We start from the raw sequence: 13,527 nt of genomic DNA on the forward strand, positions 1-13,527 counted from the left end.
CTGCTCTGACATAATTTTCCGTCACTCCAGACTTCCTCATGCAATACCACAGATCTTCTCTGGGCACCCTGTCGTACGCTTTCTCCAGATCTACAAAGACACAATGCAATTCTGACCTTCTCTGTACTTTCTTAAAGCAAACATTGCATCTGTCGTACTCTTTTTTGGCATGAAGCCATACTGCTGCTCACAAATGTTCACGTCTGCTCTTAGTCTAGCTTCAACTACTCTTTCCCAGAGTTTCATTGTATGGCTCATCAACTTTATTCCTCTGTAGTTAGTACAACTCTGTGTGACAGGTTGTAAATTATCGTATTTCCTATTTTGGTTACATTCGCGTAGTTCTATTGGTTTACAAATGATATATATCGAAAATGTTTATTTAAACATGGAACGCCTGCTTCGGTTCGTGTTTCGTGTCGGACCGATTTAGATCGTTGGACCGGAAATTGTTGTGCGCGTACGTTTGCATTAGATCGGGGCATTCGAAGTAAACCACTGTTGAGTCAAGGCGTATCACATTGCTTGTCTTGTGGTTTTTTCCTGGATCCCACAACACCGTATCTCCCTTACTATAGTGGAGAGCGCAACATTTTGGAGGCACCGCTGGGATATTTGCGTTCGAGTGTTGTCTACTCGCCGTGGGTAGAAGCTCGCGCCGAATATCCCCAATCAACCCAGTCGGAGTGGCGTCGCCGTTTACTGGTTTGTTTCTACATGTGCTCTAGTTGCATCTCTGTGCGTACAGCCACCACTAGAGGGCACTGGAAGACTTTGAAGTGAATCCGGCCAGCTGAACTGCGTCTACCCTCTCGAAAATGGCGTTAGAGGAATTACAGTTGGACATCAAAGGCAAGTTATTTGGACTGAATTTTCAACAGTTGTCAGAGTTATGTGCTGAAATCCAAATATCTGGACTGGAAAGAGAGCAACTTACAGGAAAGACTCGAGGCCAACTAATTAATATTGTGTCAACCTACATTGAAAGAGCTGAATTAGAGCTAGAAGATGAAGGAATGTCAGATTTGCTACGTGTAAAGGACTTGATTGAAAGTATAAAAGATTTTGAACTAGGAATAGCCAAACCAAGTGAAAAAGGTCGGGATGCAGTGCGAAAGAGAAGCATAGTGCCCCCAGACACTGCCCCCTGGCGCAAAGATTTCAAAATATCTGGACAAATAGGTGAACTCGGACAAAAAGATAAACTCACATTTCCTAATTTGGTCAGACAGATAGAAAGTGGGCTCAGTAAAGGCTACCAGGGGGATGAGATCATTGATGCAGTGGTTCGTGCCATAACACCAGGTCTGCAGTTGAGAAGCTACCTCGAAGGGAAAGAAAATCTCACCCTACCTTCTTTACGAAGGATTCTCCGATCTCACTATCAAGAGAGAGGAGCCACTGAATTGTACAAGCAGCTCTCATCGGAAGTGCAGACTAATAAAGAGTCCCCACAGAAATTTCTACTGCGTGCGATGGATCTTCGTCAAAGGATTCTTTCTGCATCTCAAGAGGCTGAATCAGGGGTGAAGTATGATCCCACGTTGGTCCAGAGTTTATTCCTGCACACAGTTCTGACGGGGTTACAGAGTGACAATGTAAAGAGTGACATGCAACCTTTCCTCCTGCTAACCACCACATCAGATGAAGTACTGTTAGAAAAATTAAACATGGCATGTGCAAATGAAAAAGAGCGACAGGAAAAAAAGAAAAATGCTGCTGCACGGGTGACAACGCTGAACACTGTCCAGTTAGATGACACACCAGTCCCGATTGGGAAGAAGACAGTCTTAAAGCAGAATACTTTTACTGTGCCGAATGAACTCCTTTCAGAGATCAAAGAGATGAGGTCAGAGATGATGCTGTTAAAAGAGCTGCGTGCAGAAGTGTCCCAGATCAAAGAGACTATTCAGAAACCAACAGCCACTTCTCAGCCCACCAGCGGAGGACCTGAACGCCTGCCTGACCACTACCCTGAACAGGTCGCCTTCACTCCACCTTCACAATATCAGGTAGATCAACCAGCCAGGCACTACTACAACCAGCACTCCCCATCAGCTCTTCAGCAGTACCACCCAGCACCAGGCCCCAGGTCGATGAGGGGGGCAGCACAGTTCCAGCAGCGGTTCGCCCCTCAGCAGTACTACATGCCCCGTCGCCCTCAGCCCAGGTGTTATTCTTGTATTCAGACAGGTGAAGAATATTGTCAGCACTGTTTTAAATGTGGAAGTAGTGAACATTTCAGAGCAGGCTGCAAAGCACAGAACTCAGCTAGGAACCATGCTTTAAACTAGAAAGGGTTACCCCAGTGGGACATGGTGTGACCACAGAGACAGATAGGTCCCAGCGTTACAGTGGTGCTATGAAAATGGAATGTAAGCCCCACACATGTGGCCCCGTTCAGAAGAGATATAAGCAGTCATTTGTCGAGCGTACAGATAAGAAACAGTGTGGCAAATTACCTTCGGTCAGGGAGTTAGTGGGGAAGAAATGTCTTATTCGGTGCTTTTTGGGTAACAAAAGGGTTGAAGCACTCTGGGACTCGGGGTCCCAGGTGTGTGCTGTAGATGAGTTATGGAAACAAACGAACTTACCTGACGTGTCATTGAAAAATGTGAATGAGCTTATTGACCCTGATAACACTCTCAATATTGTGGCAGCTAATGGAACGGATATGCCTTATGTAGGATGGCTTGAGATACCATTTAAACTTGGTGCTAATGATCCAGGGCTACTTGTACCAGTATTAGTACTAAAAGGTGACCAGCAACAGTGTCCTGTCATAGGGTTTAATGTCATTGAGCGTCTTGTGTTAGATAGCCTCTCTAATGAGTCACAAACAGGGGATACAGAAAAGCTCTTGAAATCGGTTAGACTAGCTTTTCCCCACCTTAAGCGCAATAAAGCTGCCACTTTCATAAAAGCAGTTAGTCTGGGACAAGCACATGAGTACCGTGTAAAAACAACAAATGAGAGATTCACTATAGCCAGGCATAGCTCACTTATTATTCCATGCAAAGTACAGGCTAAGCCCTTTAAGGAAGATGTTACATTGGTTTTTGAGCCAAGTGAAAACCCACAGTGGCCAGATGGCCTCGAGCTTTGTGACTCGTTGGTCTCAGTAAAGGCAGGTTCCATCCCTAGGATAGTTGTTAGTGTCCAGAACCCTACTAATCATGATATTAGGTTTCCAGTAAAGACTATTATTGGTACAGTGCAGTCAGTAGGGTCTGTCTACCCAGCTAACATATTTAAAAGGGACCTTCCTTCAGCGGTTGTCAATGAGGTCCATGTCCAGAATACCACCATCGCTCTCAGTGAGCAGTGGGACCCCCCAATTGACCTTTCTCATTTGGACGAAGATAAAAGAAAGACCGTTCAGCAGATGTTGAGAGAGGAATCGGCATCATTTTCAAAATCGGACGCCGACATAGGGTGTGTGGAAAACCTACAAATGGACATTTTGTTGAAAGACACTGAGCCCGTTTCAAAGACATATATGTCTGTCCCAAAGCCAATGTACAGAGAGGTGAAAGATTATTTACAGGACTTGATAGCGCAGGGTGGAAAAGTCCACTTCCTCCTACTCATCCCCTGTCGTCTGTGTCAGGAAAAAAGATGGTACACTGCGCTTATGTATTGATTACAGAGAGCTGAACCGGAAAACACACCCTGACCGGCACCCCATCCCACGGGTACAGGACGTGGTGGATAGCCTTGGGGGTAACACCATCTTCTCGCTGCTGGACCAAGGCAAAGCATACCACCAGGGGTTCATGTCCAAAGGGAGCCGACACCTGACTGCCTTCGTGACCCCTTGGGGCCTTTATGAATGGATTCGAATTCCGTTTGGACTCATGAATGCACCAGCAGCGTTCCAGCGGTGTATGGAACAATGTCTGGAGGGGTTACGGGACGAAATATGTGTCCCCTATCTTGATGACATTCTTGTTTTCAGCGGGACATTTGACAACCACGTTGAGGACGTCAGACGAGTGTTGCGACGTCTCAGGGAAAATGGAATAAAACTCAAAGCCCGAAAGTGTGACCTCTTCAAGCCGGAAGTGAGATACCTCGGCAGGATTGTCTCTGCTGAGGGGAGCCGAATGGACCCGGCAGATACAGCAGCAGTGCGTGCCCTGAAAAACAAGCAGCCAGGCACTGTCGGTGAGCTTCGAGCCATTTTGGGACTATTAAGCTATTATAGGCAATACATCAAAGATTTCTCTTGTATCGCTAGTCCCTTGTATGCTTTGCTTAAAGCCCCTCTGAATGTTGAGACTCAGCAGCATCAAAGACAAAAATGGAAAGTGAGACATAACAGTGTGTCTTCCAACACACGTATTGAGTGGAGTGATGAGCATCAGTCAGTGTTAGAGCAGCTAATAGACTGTTTAGTTCAACCACCAGTTTTAGGTTTTCCTGACTTCGCGCATCCTTTCATTTTGCATACAGATGCCTCTAACCGGGGTTTAGGCGCTGTGTTGTACCAAAGACAAAATGGCAAACTTCGCGTGATAGCCTATGGCTCTCGGACATTAACTGCAGCTGAGAAGAATTATAACTTACACTCGGGCAAGTTGGAATTTTTGGCGCTTAAGTGGGCGATCACAGACAAGTTTCGTGATTATTTGTACTATGCACCATTCTTCACTGTGTATAGTGACAATAATCCACTCACTTATGTACTGTCGACTGCTAAGTTAAATGCAACTGGGTGCAGGTGGGTCGCAGAACTTTCTGATTTTAATTTTACTGTTAAATATCGTCCCGGTAAGGAAAATGTTGATGCAGACAGTTTATCTAGGATGCCCCTTGATATGGTAACATATATGGAAGGATGTACAAAAGAAATGTCATATGATGCTGTGAGTGCTGCCGTACAAGCGGTTGACCAACAGAACGAGTCTAGTGCAGCTTGGTCTATGGGAATCTCAGCTACGTGTGCCGAGGTGTCACTAAACACACCGATAGCCCCATTGACTGTTGGACAGATCAAGCTAGATCAAGAGACTGACCCCATTATAGGACATATTATTAGATACAAACTGGCGGAGACGAAACCGCTAGGTACTGAACTAAGAAAGCATTGTCCTCAAGTTGTTTGTCTTGTGAGGGAATGGGACAAGCTACACTTTAATGACAGAGGTGTTTTGTACAGAAAAACGGCAAACAGAACCCAACTACTGCTTCCTGAAAAACACAAGGTGACAGTGTTAAAAGAGCTGCATGATGAAATGGGCCACCATGGTGTAGAAAGGACTCTTTCCCTTGTAAGGGATCGTTTTTACTGGCCCTTTATGCAAAAAGAAATAGAGGACTATGTACTGAGAGAGTGTGTGTGCCTAAAACACAAAAAGCCCAACCGTGAGACCAGAGCCCCTCTCACTAATATTGTGACTACTCAGCCTTTTGAACTTGTCTCCGTTGACTTTTTGCATCTCGACAAATGTAAGGGTGGTTATGAATACGTGCTTGTGCTAGTAGACCATTTTACACGTTTCGCTCAAGTTTATGCTACGACGTCCAAATCTGGCAAAACAGCGGCAAACAAAATCTTTAATGACTATGCTTTAAAGTTTGGGTTCCCCCTTCGAATTCACCATGATCAGGGTGGTGAATTTGAAAATCAACTTTTTGCTCAACTGAAGGAATATTGTGGGGTTGCGGGTTCAAGGACAACCCCCTACCATCCACAGGGAAATGGACAGGTTGAACGATTTAATCGAACACTGATCCAGATGTTAAAGACACTGACAGAGAAACAAAAGAGTAACTGGAAAGACTCACTAAACAAACTCGTTTATGCTTACAACTGTACCAAAAGTGAGGTGACAGGGTTCTCACCTTTTTACTTACTTTATGGACGTTCACCACGTTTGCCAGTTGATATGTTGTTTAGTTTGAATCCAGACTCTAACCAGGGTGAAACCAACCAGAAGGACTATGTGAAGAAGTGGAAACAGGGCATGGAGGAAGCGTATGCGATCACGCAAGAAAATAACAACAAAGCTGCTGCCAGGAGTAAGAGACTATATGACAGTAAACTAAAGTATTCTACCCTGTTGCCCGGTGATCGTGTTCTGGTTCGAAACTTAACCCCACGTGGAGGTTCAGGCAAACTGAGAAACCACTGGGAGGATGTTGTTCATACAGTGGTTCGTCAAGTCAGCCAAGACATTCCAGTTTATGAGCTGAAACCTGAGAGGGGGAAGGGCAGATCTATGATACTCCACCGCAATCTCTTGCTGCCATGTGATCATTTGCCATTAGAGACTTTACTACAGTCCCAGTCCAAGGAAAAGTCCACTCGGCAACGACCGAACAAGATGCCGGAAATGGATCCGGAAGAGGATGATGAGGAGGATGAGTATTATCCAGTGTTGCATCGCCAGAGCACGCGACCAGACTCACCAGAACCGCGGGACGTGAGCTTCGTGGAGACAACCCACCATGATGACAATCAACTGGGGAATGGACTGCCGGGGACAGAGCCGGGAGCTGCGGAAGTTGACCAACCTCAGGAGGGCAACATTGGTCCGGAAAATGATTCACCTGTGACGGTGTGTCCCCCTTTTCCCCAGCCAACCCCCAGTAATCCTGATATTGGGGGAAATCAACGGCCACGACGAGAACACAGGAGACCCAAGGTATTCACGTATGATCGCCTTGGTTCGCCATCTTGTTACAATGTAGGGACAGTACCATATCATGGTGAACAGACAATGCCTTGGATGTATGGCGCACACCCCTATCATGCCACGAAATACTACAGAAATGGTTAATCGACACTTCGGTTTAATAGAACAGTGAGATGGAAACAAGAAGACCCCGATGAGCCCTGTATAAGTAAAACGGAATGTATGAAAAGAGTTCCAGTCTGTGAATTGTTGATTGTTATAATGTAAACAGAATGTATGAAAAGAGTTCCAGTCTGTAAACTGTTCATTATTATAGTTCATATTTGGATGCAGTTCATAATACTGTGCGTCATTGTTTTGGGCACGTCGTCCAGCGTATTTATGTATTTACTAGTACATATGTTGGGGACAACATCTATTTTGAGGGGGAGTATGTGACAGGTTGTAAATTATCGTATTTCCTATTTTGGTTACATTCGCGTAGTTCTATTGGTTTACAAATGATATATATCGAAAATGTTTATTTAAACATGGAACGCCTGCTTCGGTTCGTGTTTCGTGTCGGACCGATTTAGATCGTTGGACCGGAAATTGTTGTGCGCGTACGTTTGCATTAGATCGGGGCATTCGAAGTAAACCACTGTTGAGTCAAGACGTATCACATTGCTTGTCTTGTGGTTTTTTCCTGGATCCCACAACACCGTATCTCCCTTACTATAGTGGAGAGCGCAACATCTGCACATCTCCTTTGTTCTTAAAAATGGACACGAGTACACTTCGTCTCCATTCTTCAGGCACCCTGCCCACCACCTTTTCCAGCTACTCCCCTCAGGCAGGCGCTACCGATCCATGCGCACCAAATCCAGCAGACATTTAAACAGCTTCTTCCCCCAAGCCATTAACTCTTTGAACTCTTTCAACAGTAGCCAAAATGGAACTGTATAGTGCCACTTAGCAGTTTTTTTTTGACAACGATACTAGTGCAGCGTGTTCTACCGGAAACAAATTCCTTGTGTGTTCTACATACTTGGCAATAAAGATGATTCTGATTCTGATTCTGATTCTGATCTGTTCACCATCTAAGATCTTGTTGAATAACCCAGTCAGGAACACCACCGCCACCTCTCCAAGACACTTCCATACCTCGATTGGTAAATCATCAGACCCGAGTGCCTTGCTCACCTTCATCCTCTTCAGCGCCCTCCTCACTTCATCCTTGCTGATGCTTGCTACGTCTTGGTCCACAACAGTCACGTCTTCTACTCTTTGCTCCTTCTCATTTTCCTCATTCATCAATTGTTCAAAGTACTCTTTCACCTTGCCATCACACAACTGGCACCTGTTAATACATTTCCATCTCTATCCTTAATCACCCGAACCTGCTGCAGGTCCTTACCATCTTTGTCTCTCTGTCTCGCCAGCCTGTAAAGATCAGTCTTGCCTTCCTTGCTGTCCAGTCGAGCATACAAGTCATCATAGGCCTCTTGTTTGGCCTTTGCCACCTTTACTTTAACCGTGCGCTGCATCTCCTTGTACTGCTGTCTACTCTCGTCCGTCCTCTCAGTGTCTCACTTCTTCTTTGCTAAACTCTTTCTCTGTATACTCTCCTGCACCTCCCCATTCCACCACCAAGTCTCCTTCTCTACCTTTCTTCCACTCGATACAACAACATTGAAGTCTCCACCAATAACAACCCTCTCACTTCTCGGGATGTTCTGTATGACTTCATCAAAGTCCAACCAAAATTCCTCCTTCTCCGCCAACTCACATCCTACTTGTGGGGCATACCCACAAACAACGTTGAACATCACGCCTTCAATTTCTAGTTTCAGACTCATCATTCTATGTGATACTCTTCTTACTTCTAAGACATTCCGAATAAACTTCTCTTTTAAGATAACCCCAACTCCATTTCTCTTTCTGTCTTCACCATGATAGAACAACTTAAACCCTGACCCTAAGCTTCTAGCCTTGCTCCCTTTCCACCTGGTCTACTGGACACGCAGTATGTCTACCTTCCTTCTCTGCATCATGTCAACCAGCTCCCGACCTTTACCTGTCATTGTTCCGACATTCAAAGTTCCTAAGTCGATACTCTTGGCGTTCCATCTCTTTTCCTCCGGGCACACCTCCCTCCTCTCCTTCTTCGACCAACAGTAGTCAATTTTCCACTGGCACCCTGAAGGTCAACAGTACCAATGGCGGCCGTTGTTAACCCGGGCCTCGACCGATCCGGTATGGGATTCGTAGGTTTGATTCGCATATTTGTTTTGGCAAATTTTTTTACGTCGGATGCCCTTCCTGACACAACCCTCTGTATTTATCCGGGCTTGGGACCGGCACAATATAGGCTCTCTCTCTCTCTCTCTCTCTCTCTCTCTCTCTCTCTCTCTCTCTCTCTCTCTCTCTCTCTCTCTCTCTCTCTCTCTCTCTCTCTCTCTCTCTCTCTCTCTCTCTCTCTCTATATATATATATATATATATATATATATATATATATATATATATATATACAGTAAAGTCTCGTTATATCGATATCGGATATATCGATAGTCCCGGTTATATCGATACTATTTCTATGCACGCACGGAGAAAATTACATGCAAACAGGGTCGGATATATCGATAGTCCCGGTTATATCGATATTTTTTCGGACTCCCTTGAATATCGATATAACGAGACTTTACTGTATATATATATATATATATATATATATATATATACATTTTGTGTCAACGGCGCCATCTGAAGGAAATCAGTGACTGCAAAGTAGTGGTTGGTGAGCGTGTAGCCAGCACAATATAGGATATCAGTAAAGTCTCGTTATATCGATATTCAAGGGAGTCCGAAAAAATATCGATATAACCGGGACTAGCGATATATCCGATATCGATATAACGAGACTTTACTGTGTATATATATATATATATATATATATATATATATATATATATATATATATATATATATATATATATATATATATACAGTAAAGTCTTGTTATATCGATATCGGTTATATCGATAGTACCGCTTATTACGATACTATTTTCATTTCCCTTGCACATTTCTAGTCTTTATGTATAATTAGTACCGTTTAGTACGATACCCGGTTATTATGATAATCCGGTTATTACGGTGCTCCTTTTCATCCCCCGCCGGCCATTTTTGTTGTTTATATCGATATATCCGTCGCGCCATTGGTCAACTTGGTCACGTGTCTTGTTACGTGAGCCGCCATCGGTCGCGCCATTGGTCGACTTGGTCACATGAGCCGCCATCAGTCGCGCTATTGGTCGACTTGGCCGTGTGACTTTGTCACGTGACACGCCATCGGTCGCGCCATTGGTCAACTTGGTCACGTGTCTTGGTTACGTGTAACGCCATCAGTCGCGCCATTGGTCGCCTTGGTCAGGAGCCATTTTCATTTTCAGACGCTAGCTCGTGTGTAGCAGACGAGATTGAAGTGTTTGTGTTAAAAGGTAAAAATGGGAAGCAGAAGAAGATTGATGACTTTTTTAAATTGTATACATAATACAGTAAGATGTAAGCGTTGCAGTTTCCCTGTTGTGTTATGTACATGCCCACTGTACTGTATATGAATGCAATCGTTTTTTGCAACAATGTTTCTTGTTTTGTCTGCTGAAGCGCGATGATTTTGAAAATTATTAACATTCCATACTGTGTATTAAAGGACAGCCGATGTCACTTTTTATTCAAATGCAAATAAAAATGACTTCACGCCAAGACATCTTGCATTGCTTGTGAATCGAAACAATGGCTTCAGATTTGGATAATATGCTTTCTTGTTACACATCCAGTTATGAATATGTGTTACGGGTGTCACAACAGTGACTGTCTTCATCTCCACGATGCTGCTGTATTAATGAAGACGAGACGCGTGGATGTGTCTTTTTATTTCTTTTATTTCTGCAACACAGTATGGCAGAAGGGATGGGTGAAGTCGCATGGGTTTCGTCTTGTGATTAACCTGAATCTCCTCGAGATTGTTCTCAAATGCAAAACATTGTAGATAACAAAACAGAATTAACAACGTGTGATCGTATAGTGGTTATTTACAGAAAAAGAGAATACAACACAAGTTCACTGTTATTTACAAGATGTCCCTGAACGCATCATGGGCGGAGACTCGGCAGAACACGCGGTGCGCTTGTAATGGCTGGCGCACAGTTCAACCAGCCACGGACACTCACGGGCAAATGAGACACGACACAAGAAACTAAATATTGTTCAATAAAAACGAAATGAAACAATTATTACCTGCAACACAGTATGGCAGAAGGGATGGGTGAAGTCGCATGGGTTTCGTCTTGTGATTAACTGCGATAGAAAAGCGCATATTCCTAAGTTCCACTCGACAAAACGTGAAGTAAATAATGACACAAAAAGTAATCTGGACTCGAATGAATAAGGGAACTAATTAGATAACACTAGACAGTAAAAAAGGGGAAACAAAATAAGATATTTTCATGAAAATGCGCGTTAATCAAGACCAACAGAAAATTGCGACTCACCCTGAATCTCCTCGAGATTGTTCTGGAAACTATGGGCGGGACATAGTGCCACACTGTGCGCCGTTGCGTCACTTCCTTCATAATTTAATAACCTAAGTGTACAACTCCGTTACATACACCCCCCTTAAATTATGCAGAAGTGAGGCAACATACACACGGAAGACAACAGAAAGACCAACAGGCAAAATAGACAAGGTTATCGGGCAAGGATGTACAAGGAAGTCAATCATAGGAATTCTTCTTTCAGAAGTGTGAAGGAATAGGGTGGTTCAAAACCCATCCTATCACAGACTAGTAGAAATGCCATTTACATTTCACAAAACAGCACATAACAACACCCGTTACTGAGAAGCCATAAAGATAATGGCGACAATTGGCACACAGCACAAACCCAAAAAAAAAAAAAAAATCAAATGGTCATATTAAACCCACATTAATGTTGGCATCCCGACTCTCTGATAGGACATTTCACATATCAGCCTGTCAGGGGGTTTAACTGTCCTACCACATCTCGTGAAATTGATGGGGCCCTGTGTGTCTTGTGGTTGTGTGCAAATTACCGCCTCAAGTTCAGTCTCATCTGGGGGTGAGTCAGGGGTCGAGCGTGCTATGTCAAACACCGGGTCTGTGGAAAGTTCAGTCTGTGTGTGGATATCATGGCCTGCTGACAGACTTCTCTCACTGACATCCCCTCGACATGCATCGGCGGAATCATGCTCTGAAGAGAAGTGCTCATGTTCCTCTGTCTGAGCTGGAGACTGCATGACCCAGTTCTCAGTGCGCAGCTGAGTGTCCTCCTGATCATCAGGGACTGAGCTTTTGTCACTCCCACAATGTGCGTCCATCTCTGACCCCTCTGAACACGAACCAGGCTCCACCTGCCCAGAGAATGTCAAGAAGTCAACCGGGAGCAGTAAGTTCCTGTGTACGACCTTCTCTCTGCCTGTGGCATCATCTCGGATCCTGTACACATTGATCAACGGCTTCACAGACACCACGTCATAAGGGGTTGACTCCCAACGATCCGCAACCTTCCGCTTGCCCTTCTCGCCTCGATTGGCTAGTAGCACCTTGTCACCAACAGCCAATGGCGACCCCTTGACTTTGCGGTTGTAGATCTGGGCGTGGCGGGTCTGTTCCTTGGCTGCATGCTGTTGAGCAATTTGCACGGCTTCAGAAAGGTCTCTCTTCAAGGTGCTCACAAACTCATTGTGACTGACAACATTGGCGTTCTCCAAGACATGGTGGAACATGATGTCAATGGGCAAGCGAGGGACACGTCCAAACATCAAATAGAATGGCGCAAAGCCCGTCGTCTCATGTACTGTGCAGTTGTAGCAGAAAGTCAACATATTCAACATTTGTGGCCATTTGGACCTAGACTTTGGGGGAAGTGTTCTGATCATCCCTCCAAGGGTCCGGTTGAATCTTTCTGCGATGCCATTACCCATGGGATGATACGGTGTTGTGTGGGACTTATGCACCCCTGCCATCTCAAGAAGATCCTTGATGAGTCTACTCTCAAAGTTGGCTCCCTGATCCGAATGGATCCTTTTGGGGAACCCATAAATGCAGAAGAACTTGTCCCACAGGCAGCGGGCAACTTGCTTTGCTGATTGGTTCCTGCAGGGGAAGGCGAGAGCCAACTTTGAGAAGTGGTCGGTGACGACGAGGACATCGGTGGTTTTCTTGTCGCCAGACTCTGCTGTCCAAAAATCAATGCATACCAGTTCCATTGGAGCCGAAGTGCGGATGTTCTCCAGGGGTGCCCGGGCGTCTGGCTCGGGGGTCTTACCCAAGATGCACCTCTGGCACTGCCTTACATGTTTTGTAATGTCTTTCTCCATCCCTGTCCAAAAGAACCGTTCACTAGCCAAGGAGAGTGTCCGAGAACAGCCCTGATGACCAGCCGCGTCATGCACACCATGTAGGACTTGGTGTTTCAGAGACCCAGGTATGACGAACTGAAAGACTCTTCTGTTCATGTGGCGATCTTTCCTTACTCTGTAAAGAGTCCCGTCACGAACTTTCAGCTTCTTCCAGTGCCTCAGCAACAAAAGAACACAGCTCGTCTCAGCTGCTCTTTCATGTTTGGTAGGTCTCATATGTCGCTGCACATAGAACATGACTCGGCTGACTGTTGAATCTTGGTGCTGCAGGTCACGTAACTGACTATGGGGAATGACAATGGAAGGGTCTTCTTCAGGTAGCTGTAGTGACAATGGGGTTGCTCCAGGGAGTCGAGAGGTCCCGCCAGTCTGATGGACGTCTAAAACTGCAGACACCTCCTGCGCATCAATTGCACTTCCAGAAGACTGATCAGGAGCTTCTCCCTGGGAAACTTCTCCATCAT

The 13,527-nt window shown here is 45.0% G+C and overlaps 1 long non-coding RNA gene across 1 annotated transcript; it reads left to right on the top strand.

Moving 5' to 3' along the window:
• Positions 1–523: 523 nt before the first annotated feature.
• Positions 524–5,761, top strand: LOC148888141 (uncharacterized). The gene is made up of 2 exons (XR_016117241.1): positions 524–2,012; positions 3,650–5,761. It is a non-coding gene; the product is annotated as an uncharacterized LOC148888141 (long non-coding RNA).
• Positions 5,762–13,527: the final 7,766 nt, after the last annotated feature.

Source organism: Hippocampus bargibanti, linkage group LG14 (genome assembly GCF_051943395.1).
Source record: "Hippocampus bargibanti isolate YZ-2025 linkage group LG14, ASM5194339v1, whole genome shotgun sequence".
NCBI classification, from domain to species: Eukaryota; Metazoa; Chordata; class Actinopteri; order Syngnathiformes; family Syngnathidae; genus Hippocampus; species Hippocampus bargibanti.